The sequence below is a fragment of the Nyctereutes procyonoides genome, unplaced genomic scaffold, assembly GCF_905146905.1.
Source record: "Nyctereutes procyonoides isolate TBG_1078 unplaced genomic scaffold, NYPRO_anot_genome, whole genome shotgun sequence".
NCBI classification, from domain to species: domain Eukaryota; kingdom Metazoa; phylum Chordata; class Mammalia; order Carnivora; family Canidae; genus Nyctereutes; species Nyctereutes procyonoides.
Window position 1 is genome coordinate 19,450,079 of NW_026575032.1, and position 15,224 is coordinate 19,465,302.

The 15,224-nt window shown below is 46.3% G+C and overlaps 1 pseudogene; it reads left to right on the plus strand.

The window, feature by feature from the left end:
* Positions 1 to 11: 11 nt before the first annotated feature.
* On the plus strand, positions 12 to 13,567 carry LOC129504358 (flt3-interacting zinc finger protein 1-like; annotated as a pseudogene).
* The last annotated feature ends 1,657 nt before the right edge of the window (positions 13,568 to 15,224 follow it).

The window sequence follows — 15,224 nt, forward strand, 5'->3', positions numbered from 1 at the left end:
AGTCACTTAATACTTGATACATTAATATTGGGCTCAGCTGCTTTGGGGAACTTTCTTTTAAAAAAAAAAAGATTTTATTATTTATTCATGGTAGAGAGAGAGAATGAGAGAGGCAGAGACACAGGAGGAGGGAGAAGAAGGCTCCATGGAGGGAGCCTGACGTGGGACTTGATCCCTTGATCCTGGGCCTCCAGGATCATGCCCTGGGCCTAAGGCAGCGCCAAACCACTGACCCACTGGGGCTGCCCTGGGGAACTTTCTTAAAGACAGACCTACACACCGTTTTATCTATGAATACCACCATATCATTGAAGGACTTTATGCGTCAAGGTAATACATACTGAATTTTCAAAATGATAAAAATGAAATTCTAGCTATAGAATAATACTGGGACTATTCAGATGCTAATTTTATACCAGTACCAAAGACATGAAATTAAAGGCATCCTTTTAAGATTAAAACTATAATAACATTAATCATTTGCTGAATTTAGAGTATATCTACAGAATACTTGAAATTGAAACTGGAATAGCCAGAGGCTCCATTCCCCATACTCCTAACCCTTGTGCTTTCCTCTGCCTCTTGTACATTCTGTAAGGTCTGAGTCTGCTAGAGTACTATTTGCTGCCTCTCTTTAGTTCGTTCCAAAGTAATCATTTCAAATGAAGCTGCTCAGTCAGAGATGCTCAAAAGAGCACATTAGGCCTCACCACTAACGAAGATGAAAAACTGGAAATCTAGGTCTGTTCTTTTCAAAGACCTTTATTGACACATTGTGAAAAATAGAATTTTTCTTTTTTATGCAAGTAAATAATATATATAATATGGTCAGTCATGCAAGCCCTTGTAATCCATTTCACTAAGCAGGTGCCTGTGCACCTCTGACTCATGACATTTGCGTAGCTCAACTTGGAGAACAGAATCTAATTCGTTCTTTGCTCAAGCTTCTTCCCACCACCTCTCTTCCAGCTAAATAATCGGAAACAGCAACATTGGTCTTGAGATCCCTGATTTTTGTCTCCCTACCTTAAGGCTCCACAAGAAACCTTTGGGTAGAAATCAAGATTTCCTCATGATAGCTAGAGGTATTGGGGGGGAGGAGTCCTTGTAACAGATTCAAAAAAGCCTATTGCTAACTCACATCTAGAAAGAAAACATATTTCAAAACTAAGTTTAAAGCTGAAATCTGTAATGTTCCTTCTCAATTAGTTCTCTTTATGATAATGTTATTTACAAAGTCGCTGTCTTTTCATATGCTACCTCCTTAAAGACTTTGGCTAACCTCTCATAAGAAGGAGTTGATTGCTTCTTGTGTGTGCAGCACAGTTGAAGGAAAAAAATTGGTATAGTCTGTCCAGTCACAGATACTGATGGAAATCACCATTTTGATGTTGTGTACTTCATTGCAGTTCTTAGTTCTCAGTATATCTTTTTCCTGTGATTGTGCACTTCACATACTCTATTCAAAGGGAGCTTTTTAAGTGACTATTTCAGAGGAAATAATACTGTACATTTACGTATGGTATCTTTCTCATATGAATGCTATACTTTCTCTGTCCTTTTGTCCTCTGCTTTTTTCTAGTGAATGTAGATTTCTAGAAGTATTGCTGAAATAAAGGACAAGTTATTCAGTTATTCACATCTTATAAAAACTTACCAGGAAGTGTTAACGGACTTCTATTAACGCAGTAACATCATCCGGGAGAGTAAGGCTGAACCTTGGGTAATGTAATCTGAGACCTTATAGTGCAGCAGTTAGCAAATTTAAATTAAAAATCCTCTCAATAAGGCTGAAAAAAATCTGAGCTGCTCCATATGTACATTCTTAAGCATTTACCAATCTGTCATGTACCATCATAGTGTCAGTCTTACTTTGTTTTACTAAGTTAATTTTCTTACAGAGTTCTTTTTAGGAGTGAGTGAATCTCAAAATGAATAGGGGATTTAAAAAAAACAAAGATTTAAAGTAAATAGTACTTAAAAAAAAAACTATCTTGTAAAGAAATTGCAGTTTCCCCTTATAAGAAATTGCTATAGAAATAATTTCTAAAGAAATAAAGATTTTTATAAAAGCAACAACCTGACTTTTACAGATTCAGAGAGATTTGTTATGTAAAAACCTGTAGCCCCAGTGTTATATAACTAGTGTGGATTTGACATTAAAAATAGAATCTAAGAAGTCAGCCAAGTGTGTTGCCAGCATTCATCAGTGTCAGTTATGGCCTGCAGTTGTTTTTCTCTTAATAGATCTCATGTTTTCATATTTTGCTTTGTGTGCTAGACACATACACACACGCACACACACGCACGCACTTTAATTTCAGAGGGATGAAAAAGTCTTCACTAGCTAGATCAACAGATTTCAACTTTGCAGTCATGTTAAAATCACTCAGAGAGTTTATAAAAATAACAGTATATCCAGGCTTCACCCCAAACCAATTAAGTTATGTGGGTACTGGGCATCAATATATTTTTTTAAGTTCCTCATGTAATTTTGATGTGCAACATCGGTTGAGAATTTCTGGGCTAGAAAAGGACTTTTTTCTAGGGGTTTCATCCAAGAGCACTAACATATTGACTGTCTACCATGTGCTGGAGACTGGCTGACTTTTATAGATCTTTTTCCTCATACCTTTGCTCTCAGATCAATAAATAAAGTCATATTAAGAAACTTACTCAAAATCACGCAACTAAAAAATTAAAAATTGAGATTTTTTAAAAATCTGAATTGAGATTTTAATCCAAGCCTTAAGAACTCCAAAGTCAGTACTCTAACAGAGAGGTAGTAACAGGTGGGAGAAAAATGTGACCTAAAGACTTATGCAAATTATGTACTAATAAAGGCTTGCAATGAATTTTATGAAATAAAATCTCTATAATATTTCACTTCTCTTTGCCCTTCAGATATGATTCCAAAAAATAAAGTGAGATCTGTTTTATTAAAACTTTTGTAGATAATGATCTAAATGGTTGAGGAACATGGTTCTTAGCAAACTCATTTCCTAGACCAGTTTAATTCTTTCTTGCCTAATTTCTTCCATTTTTCCCTTTCTGTCCTTCCTCAGTCATATTAGATCTTACATCGTGTACTCTAGGCTTTTGTATATGCAGGTCTTAGTAGAACATACCATTCCCCTTACTCCTCCTTCCCCTCCCTGTTTTCTGTTGACTAATTTCTGCTCACCTTTCACTGTACTCTAGTCTCCTCATACTACACTCCCAAACTGGTTAGTGTCTTGTCTTATCCTGAATTGTGTCTTACTACTTCTACCTGAAAAAGCCATGGCTTTAGTAGTGGAGCGAAATTAGCCCTAGAGTAAAGGCTGATCATTTACAAAGATTGAAAGCAAGCCTTGATCAAACTCCTCTGTGAGTAATTGTAGTACAAACTCCAATATTTTTTATTTATTTATTTATTTTTTTAACTCCAATATTTTTTAAAGGAGCACAACAAACCTAGCATTTAAGAAAGTAAAATTCCAGCATCTGTTAAAAATAGCAGGCATTCAGAGGAGGAAAATATATCCAGGGGAAAAACAATACAAATAGATTCAGAAATTATGAAAGGGAATTGACAAACTAGGAGCTTAAAAGAACGTAAAGAAAAACATGAACACAATTAAGAAAGAAGTGGAAAATCCAAAAAGCTCCGTCCTAGGAGAATAATATGAAGTCACACGATGACATCATAATCAAATTACTTAAAAATAATAACAAATTCTTAAAAGCAGCCAAAGAAAAAGAACACATATAGGTCAGCAAACTGTATACAACCCTCCAGCCAAATCGATCTGGCCGCCAGGTTTTTCATAGAAACACTGCCCTGTCTGTTTGTTCACCTGTTGTCTGCGGCTGTTTTCACACTACAAAGGCAGAGTTGAGTAGTTGTGACAGCAACCATAGGGCCCGCAAAGCCAAAAGTATTTACGAGAACGCTTTATAAAAAAGTGACCCCAGAAAAAAAAAAAGGGTAAAGTCTTTTAAGAAGATACGCAAGCCAGAAGGCAATGGAATGACTTAGATCTAAAAAGTGCAGAAGTAGGGAGCGGGGGGGGGGGAATGCAGAAGGAAAAAAAAATTGTGAACCTGTGAGTATCCACTGTATCAGTAAAAATGTCATTCGAAAAGATGTTCATAGACAAAAGCAAGAATTTTTCCTTGAATATTTGTACTATGTAATATGTTAAAGAATTCTTCAGGCTGAGGGAAAAATGGTACCAGATGGAAACTTGGATCCACATAAACGAATGAAAAGTACTGGGAACAGATTTGGCACCATTGACTCAATTTACAGAATATACAGGAGAGGAGGGACAGCTTTGGAAAACCTCAAGACTCACGCTGTGCCCGTGAGCAGCAGTTTGGGTCTCCTGCTGCGTCCACCTCTGGCACACGCCCGAGGCAAGAGACTCCCGTGTACACCTGGCCTAAAGCAGGGTTTGGCAAACTACCCTGTGAGAGCCAGCCACTTACTTACACAGAAAATCCAAAATAAGAATATTACATAACATACATAAGCTTTTAGAATTTAAAAGTAAGTTTAGCAAGTTCCCTGAATATAAAACAATATATAAAATTCAAGTGTATGTCTATACGTCAGGAGCAAGTATTAGAAGATATAGTTTAATAATGATATATACAGTAATATAAAAAATCCATTTTTTAGAAACCAAACAATAGATATATAAGACCTCTGTAAAGATTACAAAACATTTAGGAAATTAGAGATGACCCGAATAAATCACGGCTGAGAAAGCTCAATATTACAAATAGCTAATTTGTCTCAACTGATGGATAGAATCAATGCAGTCCCAATCTTGGGATTTTTTTTTTTAATTGAGAAGCTGACTCTAAAATAGAAATGGAAAACTTACAAAAAACAGCCAAGATTCTTGAAAATGAACAAGTTAGGATAACTTTATAAGACAAGACTTATTATAAAGCTAAAATAAATATAGAGTGAGCTAATCTATTCAGAAGAAAGAATGCAGACGTAGACCTGAAATTATATGCACATATGATTTATGACAAAAGTAAGATGACCTAAACTAAAGAGATAAGACTAATACAGATTATAATATGTTCAAAACCTAGGAATATGGAAAGATTTCTTAAATAGAATTCAGAAAGCCTTTGTCATGAAAAAAAATTATAAAATGGATAAAATAAAATGAAAAACTTCTGTTCATCGAAAACCGTTAAGAATGAAAAAAGGAAGAAAAAAAAAGAATGAAAAAAGAAGGGCCCCTGGGTGGCTCAGTGGTTGAACATCTCCCTTTGGCTCAGGGTGTGACCCCCCCAGTCCTGGGATGGAGTCCCACATCGGGCTCTCTGCATGGAGCCTGCTTCTCCCTCTGCCTGTGTCTCTGCCTCTCTCTGTGTCTCTCTCATGAGTAAATAAATAAAATGTCTAAAAAAAGAAGAAGAAGAAGAAGCTACTGCAAGAGCCCTAGTGATGAATGATGGGTTCAAACTAAGAGAGTCGCAGAAAATTGGATAGGATGAAAATGAATTATTTACATATATCTAAACTGAGTATTTTAAAATTTAAATTAAACTGTCAGTTTCTCAGGTGCATTAACCACATTTTAAGTGGTCAATGGCCCCATGTGGCCATAATGGACATGATTCAGTGGTGGTAAAACTACATTTTGTAATTGTATGCCTTGTTCCCAACCTGGATACCCATTATCTGGATAACCTTCTAAAAAATCAAATACCTATCTATTCTCTAATTATGAAATAAATGAAAATACTTAAGAAAATGACTCCGGGCAAAATGTCGGCGCCCAGAGGGAGGTAGATAGCCTCCACTTGCCACTGCCCTCGCACCACGCCACCATGGATGATGCCCCACTGCCAGTGCCCCGGGTCCCTGCCCCGGCCCCGGCCCCGGCCCCGGCCCCAGCACCTCCTGCTGCCGCTCCCCGGGTCCCGTTTCACTGCAGTGAGTGTGGGAAGAGCTTCCGCTACCGCTCGGACCTTCGGCGCCACTTCGCCCGGCGCACTGCACTCAAACCGCACGCATGTCCACGCTGTGGCAAGGGCTTCAGACACAGCTTCAACCTGGCCAACCACCGACGTTCGCACACCGGCGAACGGCCCTACCGCTGCTCTGCCTGCCCCAAAGGGTTCCGAGACTCACTCCACCGGCCTTCTGCAGCCCCAAAGGGTTCCGAGACTCCACCGGCCTTCTGCAGCCCCAAAGGGTTCCGAGACTCCACCGGCCTTCTGCAGCCCCAAAGGGTTCCGAGACTCCTCCACCGGCCTTCTGCAGCCCCAAAGGGTTCCGAGACTCCTCCACCGGCCTTCTGCAGCCCCAAAGGGTTCCGAGACTCACTCCACCGGCCTTCTGCAGCCCCAAAGGGTTCCGAGACTCCACCGGCCTTCTGCAGCCCCAAAGGGTTCCGAGACTCCACCGGCCTTCTGCAGCCCCAAAGGGTTCCGAGACTCCTCCACCGGCCTTCTGCAGCCCCAAAGGGTTCCGAGACTCCTCCGGCCTTCTGCAGCCCCAAAGGGTTCCGAGACTCACTCCACCGGCCTTCTGCAGCCCCAAAGGGTTCCGAGACTCCACCGGCCTTCTGCAGCCCCAAAGGGTTCCGAGACTCCACCGGCCTTCTGCAGCCCCAAAGGGTTCCGAGACTCCACCGGCCTTCTGCAGCCCCAAAGGGTTCCGAGACTCCTCCACCGGCCTTCTGCAGCCCCAAAGGGTTCCGAGACTCACTCCACCGGCCTTCTGCAGCCCCAAAGGGTTCCGAGACTCCACCGGCCTTCTGCAGCCCCAAAGGGTTCCGAGACTCCACCGGCCTTCTGCAGCCCCAAAGGGTTCCGAGACTCACTCCACCGGCCTTCTGCAGCCCCAAAGGGTTCCGAGACTCCACCGGCCTTCTGCAGCCCCAAAGGGTTCCGAGACTCCTCCACCGGCCTTCTGCAGCCCCAAAGGGTTCCGAGACTCACTCCACCGGCCTTCTGCAGCCCCAAAGGGTTCCGAGACTCCACCGGCCTTCTGCAGCCCCAAAGGGTTCCGAGACTCCACCGGCCTTCTGCAGCCCCAAAGGGTTCCGAGACTCCTCCACCGGCCTTCTGCAGCCCCAAAGGGTTCCGAGACTCCACCGGCCTTCTGCAGCCCCAAAGGGTTCCGAGACTCCTCCACCGGCCTTCTGCAGCCCCAAAGGGTTCCGAGACTCCACCGGCCTTCTGCAGCCCCAAAGGGTTCCGAGACTCCTCCACCGGCCTTCTGCAGCCCCAAAGGGTTCCGAGACTCACTCCACCGGCCTTCTGCAGCCCCAAAGGGTTCCGAGACTCCACCGGCCTTCTGCAGCCCCAAAGGGTTCCGAGACTCCACCGGCCTTCTGCAGCCCCAAAGGGTTCCGAGACTCCTCCACCGGCCTTCTGCAGCCCCAAAGGGTTCCGAGACTCCACCGGCCTTCTGCAGCCCCAAAGGGTTCCGAGACTCCTCCACCGGCCTTCTGCAGCCCCAAAGGGTTCCGAGACTCCACCGGCCTTCTGCAGCCCCAAAGGGTTCCGAGACTCCACCGGCCTTCTGCAGCCCCAAAGGGTTCCGAGACTCCACCGGCCTTCTGCAGCCCCAAAGGGTTCCGAGACTCCTCCACCGGCCTTCTGCAGCCCCAAAGGGTTCCGAGACTCCACCGGCCTTCTGCAGCCCCAAAGGGTTCCGAGACTCCTCCACCGGCCTTCTGCAGCCCCAAAGGGTTCCGAGACTCCTCCACCGGCCTTCTGCAGCCCCAAAGGGTTCCGAGACTCCTCCACTGGCCTTCTGCAGCCCCAAAGGGTTCCGAGACTCCTCCACCGGCCTTCTGCAGCCCCAAAGGGTTCCGAGACTCCTCCACCGGCCTTCTGCAGCCCCAAAGGGTTCCGAGACTCCTCCACCGGCCTTCTGCAGCCCCAAAGGGTTCCGAGACTCCACCGGCCTTCTGCAGCCCCAAAGGGTTCCGAGACTCCTCCACCGGCCTTCTGCAGCCCCAAAGGGTTCCGAGACTCCTCCACTGGCCTTCTGCAGCCCCAAAGGGTTCCGAGACTCCTCCACCGGCCTTCTGCAGCCCCAAAGGGTTCCGAGACTCCTCCACCGGCCTTCTGCAGCCCCAAAGGGTTCCGAGACTCACTCCACCGGCCTTCTGCAGCCCCAAAGGGTTCCGAGACTCCTCCACCGGCCTTCTGCAGCCCCAAAGGGTTCCGAGACTCCTCCACCGGCCTTCTGCAGCCCCAAAGGGTTCCGAGACTCCTCCACTGGCCTTCTGCAGCCCCAAAGGGTTCCGAGACTCCTCCACTGGCCTTCTGCAGCCCCAAAGGGTTCCGAGACTCACTCCACCGGCCTTCTGCAGCCCCAAAGGGTTCCGAGACTCCACCGGCCTTCTGCAGCCCCAAAGGGTTCCGAGACTCCTCCACCGGCCTTCTGCAGCCCCAAAGGGTTCCGAGACTCACTCCACCGGCCTTCTGCAGCCCCAAAGGGTTCCGAGACTCCTCCACCGGCCTTCTGCAGCCCCAAAGGGTTCCGAGACTCCTCCACCGGCCTTCTGCAGCCCCAAAGGGTTCCGAGACTCCTCCACTGGCCTTCTGCAGCCCCAAAGGGTTCCGAGACTCCTCCACTGGCCTTCTGCAGCCCCAAAGGGTTCCGAGACTCACTCCACCGGCCTTCTGCAGCCCCAAAGGGTTCCGAGACTCCACCGGCCTTCTGCAGCCCCAAAGGGTTCCGAGACTCCTCCACCGGCCTTCTGCAGCCCCAAAGGGTTCCGAGACTCCTCCACCGGCCTTCTGCAGCCCCAAAGGGTTCCGAGACTCCTCCACCGGCCTTCTGCAGCCCCAAAGGGTTCCGAGACTCACTCCACCGGCCTTCTGCACCACCGGGTCGTGCACACTGGTGAGAAGCCCTACTGCTGCCTGGTCTGCGAGCTCCGCTTCTCCTCACGCTCCAGCCTGGGCCGCCGTCTCAAGCGCCAGCACCGCGGGGTGCTCCCGTCCCCGCTACAAACCGGTCCAGGCCTGCCAGCCTTGAGCGCGCCCTGCTCCGTCCGCTGCAATGTGGCGCCCTGCTCCGTGTGCCGGGGCGCAGGGGCCGGGGGCGGAGAGGGTCCAGAGGGGGCGGGCGCGGGCCCGGGCAGCTGGGGGCTGGCGGAGGCCGCTGCTGCCGCCGCCGCCTCACCGCCCCCATGTGCATGTGGTGCCTGTGCGCGCGCTTTGACCACGGCCGCGAGCTGGCGGCCCACTGGGCCGCGCACACCGAGGTAAAGCCCTTCAAGTGCCCGCGCTGCGAGCGCGACTTCAAGGCCCCGCACTGCTGGAGCGGCACAAGCTGACGCACGACCTGCAGGGCCCCGGCGCGCCCCCTGTGCAGGCCCGGGCCTCGGGGGCCAGCGCTGGGCCCGACCTGGTGGGCGGGAGTGGCGGCCCTGCGGGGGCGGGCCCCGCGCAACCAGCCTGGGGCGGCGGGCTGCTTGCTCCTGGGCAGCGCTGGGGGTGGCGTGCCCGAGCTTGGGGGGCTGCTCCCCGAAGGCGCCGGGGAGGCCCCTGCGCCGGCGGCCGCCGCCGAGGCTTCGGAAGACACCCTATACCGGTGCGACCGCGGGACCTTCTTCGCACCCGCTGCGGCGCTAGCCAGCCGCCTGGAGGCCCACTCGGGCCCCGCCACGTACGGCTGCGGCCACTGCGGGGCCCTGTATGCGGCCCTAGCGGCCCTGGAGGAGCACCGGCGGGCCAGCCACGGCGAGGGTGGCGGCGCAGAGGCAGCCGCGGTGGCCCCCGAGGGGGATCCCGGTCCCGGGGAGGCCGCATCCGGCCCCGGCCGGGGCAAGAAGACCTTTGGCTGCTCCGAGTGCGAGAAGCTGTTCCGCTCGCCGCGCGACTTGGAGCGGCACGTGCCCGCGCACACGGCATAGGCCCGTGGGAGGCCGTTCCCGGGCCTGCAGTGCGGCAAGTTCCTCCGCCACGAGCGCTACCTCAAGCGCCACCGGCTGCTGCACGGCACCGAGCGGCCCTTCCCCTGCCACATCTGCGGCGAGGGCTTTATCGCACTCAGCAACCTCTCGCGGCACCTGAAGCTGCACCGGGGCATGGACTGACCCCGCCAGGCCGCGCCTCCGCCCGACAGCCCCTCCCTAGGGGCTGGACGCAGGGGCCTGCGGTGAGCGACCCCAGCCGGCCCCAGCTGTTAACACGGGGCCACCAGACACCCACGCAGACCCCTGAGCTAGGGGCGGCAAATGAACAGGGAGAGACTCCACAGCTCCAGAGTCCAGGATCTCAGAAGAAACTCCTGAGCTTGACACCCCTGGAGTGAATGCTGGGCACTGGGCACCCCCAAATCAACAGGCCTCCCCAAGCTAGGGGGGGCTAGCAATGAGAAATGGGTCTCTACAAGTACTTCTCATCTTGAGGACCCTACTAATAAGAGATGGGCATCCTTCCCCCAAAGGAAGAGTGCCCCTCTCCCCAAGAGCCATCATTCCCAAGGACCTTGATCTGGAGAATGTGGGGGGACCATGTCCCCAAATTTCCCTGGATCTCCCAAATGCTACCCACCAGTCACTGGTGCCCCCCCCCCCAAAGGATATAGCCGGAATCTGCCTTTCCCCCACTCCCATTTCATTCCTTATGCTGAAAGAGGACCAGGGTAGATGCCCCCTGCCCTCAACCCCTGTCGCCAATTAGGTCTCCCTCCCCTACTGCACAATGGATCAACCCTGATGAATTTCCCCATCCCAAACACTAGAATAGGCTGGTTTGAAATCCTTCCCGCCCAGTAGAATGAACTGAATCAGATACATACCCCTGTCCACTGGAATGGGCTGGTCCAGATTGTGGCCTGTACCCCGCTCTCCTTAGGCAAATAGGGCAGACACTCCTCCCTTCCTCTAGAGTATGGGCCAGTCCACATCATTCCCCATCCTGTGAACTCATCTGAGTGGGAGGTGGTGGACATGGGGTTTTCCTCCCACTCTGTTGTAGCACCTGTCTTTTCATCTCTGTTGGTTTGTCTGTCTCTGTGTTCCTCTTAACCCCAAGGGGAAGGGGGGTTTGGCTACGGGGTTCCTCCTGTGAGCCTCAACCTTGCCCCTCATCCCATTCCCTAATGTCTCCAGGATCCCAATAAACCTTGTCCTGTCAGTCAAAAAAAAAAAAAAAAAAAAAAGAAAATGACTCCGGGTACCCATCTTCCTGGAAATTTCAGACTGATTTCTACTTAGAAAATGAACCCTATATGACCCCTAAGAGAGGAACTTACGGCAATATTAATGACTTCCCAATTATTAAGGCTACAGAGCAATAGACTTATTTTAATGCTGCTTCTGTTGACCACTTAGTGACCGCTCTGCCGATGGCTATGAGAAAGGAAATAGCTCGTAATGCTCGCTTGCCTCTTAGAACATCTTGTCCTCTTTTCAAGTGCATTTTTATTTCTTAGGCTTGGGGTTATACTCTGCCCACTTGCTAGCCCTGATCCTAGTTTCTTTAAGTGGACAATAGCAGGGGTGAATATTTTTCAGGATATCTGCTTTATGGTTTGTGCCCCTAACAATATCAAAATCACAACACTCCAGTAGAGAGCACTGCCGCCATCTAATTTCTCTGGGGTGATCTGTATATACTTCGGCCAAGTCCAAGGCACGTGTTTATAAATACTACTCATGCTGTATTTTTAACAGCCTATATTTCCAGAGAACTTCATCATTTTCAGGTGTGAAAGACAGGCTTGACCTTCATTTTGTTCCGTCTGGAGCAGTTTTTTTTTCACTGTCCAGAGTTAATGAGCAAAATATTGAAATCGAGGTTCAAAACATGGAAAAGTAATTTGCGATGGTAACTGATAGTCACCTCCGTATGTCTCTGCTGAATAGTTTCTTGCCTTGAATAATGTCCACCCTCTTGGTTTTCAGTAATAGCAGAAGCAACAGCATAATCAAATTAGCCAACGATCAGAGACAAGTTTACTACCCTCCTCACCCATAGCTAAGACGAGCACAAAACTATTAGTAAAATAATAATGGTAACAATGCAAAACTTTCCTCACAGTCTCCACTGGCCTTCCTTATATCCTGACAAAATAATAATAAAGAAATCATTCCTAGCTAAACCAAGAGTCTTGCTTTGGGAAGTGCTTGCTTAGAATATTCTATTTTGTCTTCAGCAAGGACACTGGCTGCCAAAATAAACAGGTCAGCGATTGTCTGAAACTGTTCCGAATACTCACTGTCCCTTGTTGGAACATCATGGTTGGACACTTGTGAGTATATAAAGTATGGAAGGGCTAAGTTTGTATTAAATACTAGAGACAAAATAATAGATTGGCTGCCAGCTGGCAAATAAATCATCTTCCCAGATCTATTACTGACTCGGAATAAGTGCCTTAAACAATCCATATCTCCATTTTCTAGGCAACCCGGCGTCAGTTAACAACACCCTAGTACACTGGAGACTTGGTTTGAAGAAAGAACAAGAGAGTTAATAGTGTCTTTTAATAAAGAGAATCTTCATTAAAAAAAATAATAATAACAATTGGCGAGACTTCAGAGATCACCCTGGAGGCTCACGGTAGCCAGTGGCTACGGAATTTGAACAGGGCGGCCCGCAAGGACTTATATGACCAGCCTGAGTGTACTTGAGCATTGCTCTGGCCTTCGTGTCCTGTCTCCTCCCACTCATCTGAAAGAGAGGTTTTAATTAGAAAACAAAGTCCCCCCGAAAAAAATAGGCAACAGAAAAATGGAAATCCTACAGATCTGAATCATCTATAGATGCAATAATCAGGCACTTGGAAGAGTGAGTTGGTTTTCTTCATCACTAGGAACATCTGGAACAAATGGAGGAGTGTTTCATGGTTGTCAAGTAGCTTTAAACATCAATCATTAATGTATGGAGTTATTTGTAAACATTCTTCTCTGATTTTTAAGAGAGGAGATCGCTTTTAATTTTCAGACTTACAGTAAATTGGTGAATGTGAACTTTTTTTTTTTACCATTACAGGTTTTTAAAAAAATATATTTAACACAATCCCCATCAAAGCAATGAGTACAGGAAGAAGGACTGTTTGTTTATTTGAAAATATGATTGTAAGTAGATTGAATTCCCTCTGAAGGACACCTACTTCATCTTTGCATCCCAGCGTTCACCCCAGTACCTGACATTTAGTGGGTGGCTCAAAACCAAAGAGAAATATAAATGTGAGGCAAATATTTCTTCAAAATTGTTTTTTCTGAGCTGGCTGTGTAAATGATTGTCCAGAAATAAAAAAGTGCTAAAAAAAAATCACAGATTGGAAAAAGTTAAAAACTACTCAATAATTATATTTAACTTTCTACCATTTATGATATTTAATTATATTTTCTGCAAATGTATTTTTAATGTCTCTGGAGAAATACACAATAAACTGTTAGTATTAATGCTTCCAGGGAGAGAATGGGGGGACTACAGGTAGAAGGGAGACTTGTTTTATCGGTATATATATTTTTTTTACTTTTTGAATTTTTATCATGTGTATGTAATTCCATCTTTTCAACTGGTTCTTTAAAAATCACCATTTACCCGAGTAGACCATAGCCTAAATAAATTCTGATCATTGGCACAAAATGTTTTTAATTGGTAGTGCCTCTCCATTCTATGGCTTTTTGGTTAGATCTTCAAAGATTTATGTTTAGGGAGGCCGTAAGTGAGTTTACTATAGAGATGATTCTATTCTGTTAGCCTTATGCTATCGGAAAAAATAATATGGTAGTGACTATAATAGTCTAAGCATGAATTGGCAAAAGGGTAGAATCAGGCTGGTGGTAGTAGAAAAAAGAAAGATGAATGAGGGAAACAAATTTTGGGGCCACTTTAAAATCAGCAGGGCCCATGAGCCTCTGAACTCTGATCTCCCAAAGCCTTCATCATTCTTTCGTGGTCTGAAAAAGTACATAATCTCTGAGGAGTTTGGATCTCACAACATGGAACCCAAATCTAAGTAAAGACCTCAGTTGTGTGAAGAAAAATACTCATAAAACTTGCAAATGTACCATTCAATGAGAATTCTCTCTCCTGCTGGCCTATATATAACTTATTTTTTAGACTGGAAAATTTCAAAGATATAAAAAGATCAGACGTATAAAGAGCCTCCATGTACTTACCAACACTTCCCCTCTCCCGGGACTATTTCGAAGCAATCCCAGACTTCATTTTGTCTTTAAATGTTTCTATTTATTTCACTAAGTCCTAAGAATTCTTTTTAAAATAAATTTTTTTTAAGATTTTTACTTATTTACTCATGAGATACACAGAGAGAGAGGGAGAATCAAGCTCCCTGCCGGGAGCCCGATGCAGAACTCGATCCCCAGACCCAGGACCACGCCCTGAGCTGAAGGCAGATGCTCAACCGCTGAGCCACCTAAACTCAAATTTAACCAAAAAAGCTTTCATATCTAAAAAATTAACAATTGTTTCTTAACATCATGAAATTTCCAATCAATATCGTTTGTCCTATTGTCTTAAAATTTTTTATACGTTACTTAGAAATGTTTTGTCTTAGAATGTTTGTTTTTGTTTGAATCAGGATCCACATATGACTCATCTATTACAGTGGATTTAGATATGCCTCTCAGACTTCTTAAGTCAATAGGTTTCCCTCTGCATCTCTCTTCCTTTTATTTGTCCTTGCAAATTTTTTGTTGATGTCATCATTGTTGGCTAAACCAGTTTCCCTGTTTTATAGTTTCCCGTAGAAAATCTCCCTCTGGGATTACTCAAATTACTGCAATAAGGAGTCCTTAGAATAGTCCTTACTTACTATATGGTTATGCCTCTAACTTGATTCAGAGTTAGATTCATTTGTCTTTTTCTTAATTTCTATTTTTGGGAATTGATTTTTAATTTATTTTCTTATTTTATAATAATGTAAAATATGCATGATTCCAAAATCAAAACCATAAAACAAGGTATATTCAAATATCAATTTCTACCCCTTTCCCCATTCAAATCCCTCCCCCATTAGTAACCTATTTTGTTTAATTTTATAGTTTATCCTGCTGGTTTTTTTTAAAGCAAATATATATTAGATGAAGATGGATAGGTAGAGATAGATAGATGATAGATAGAAGCACACTTAGATAAATGGTAGCTCACTATCCATGATTTTATCCACCTTACTTTTTAAAAAGCATGTCCTGGAGATCACTCTGTAATACTACAGAGAGATAGTGTTCCCTCCCTTTTGGAACTAGAATCATCCCATCATGTGA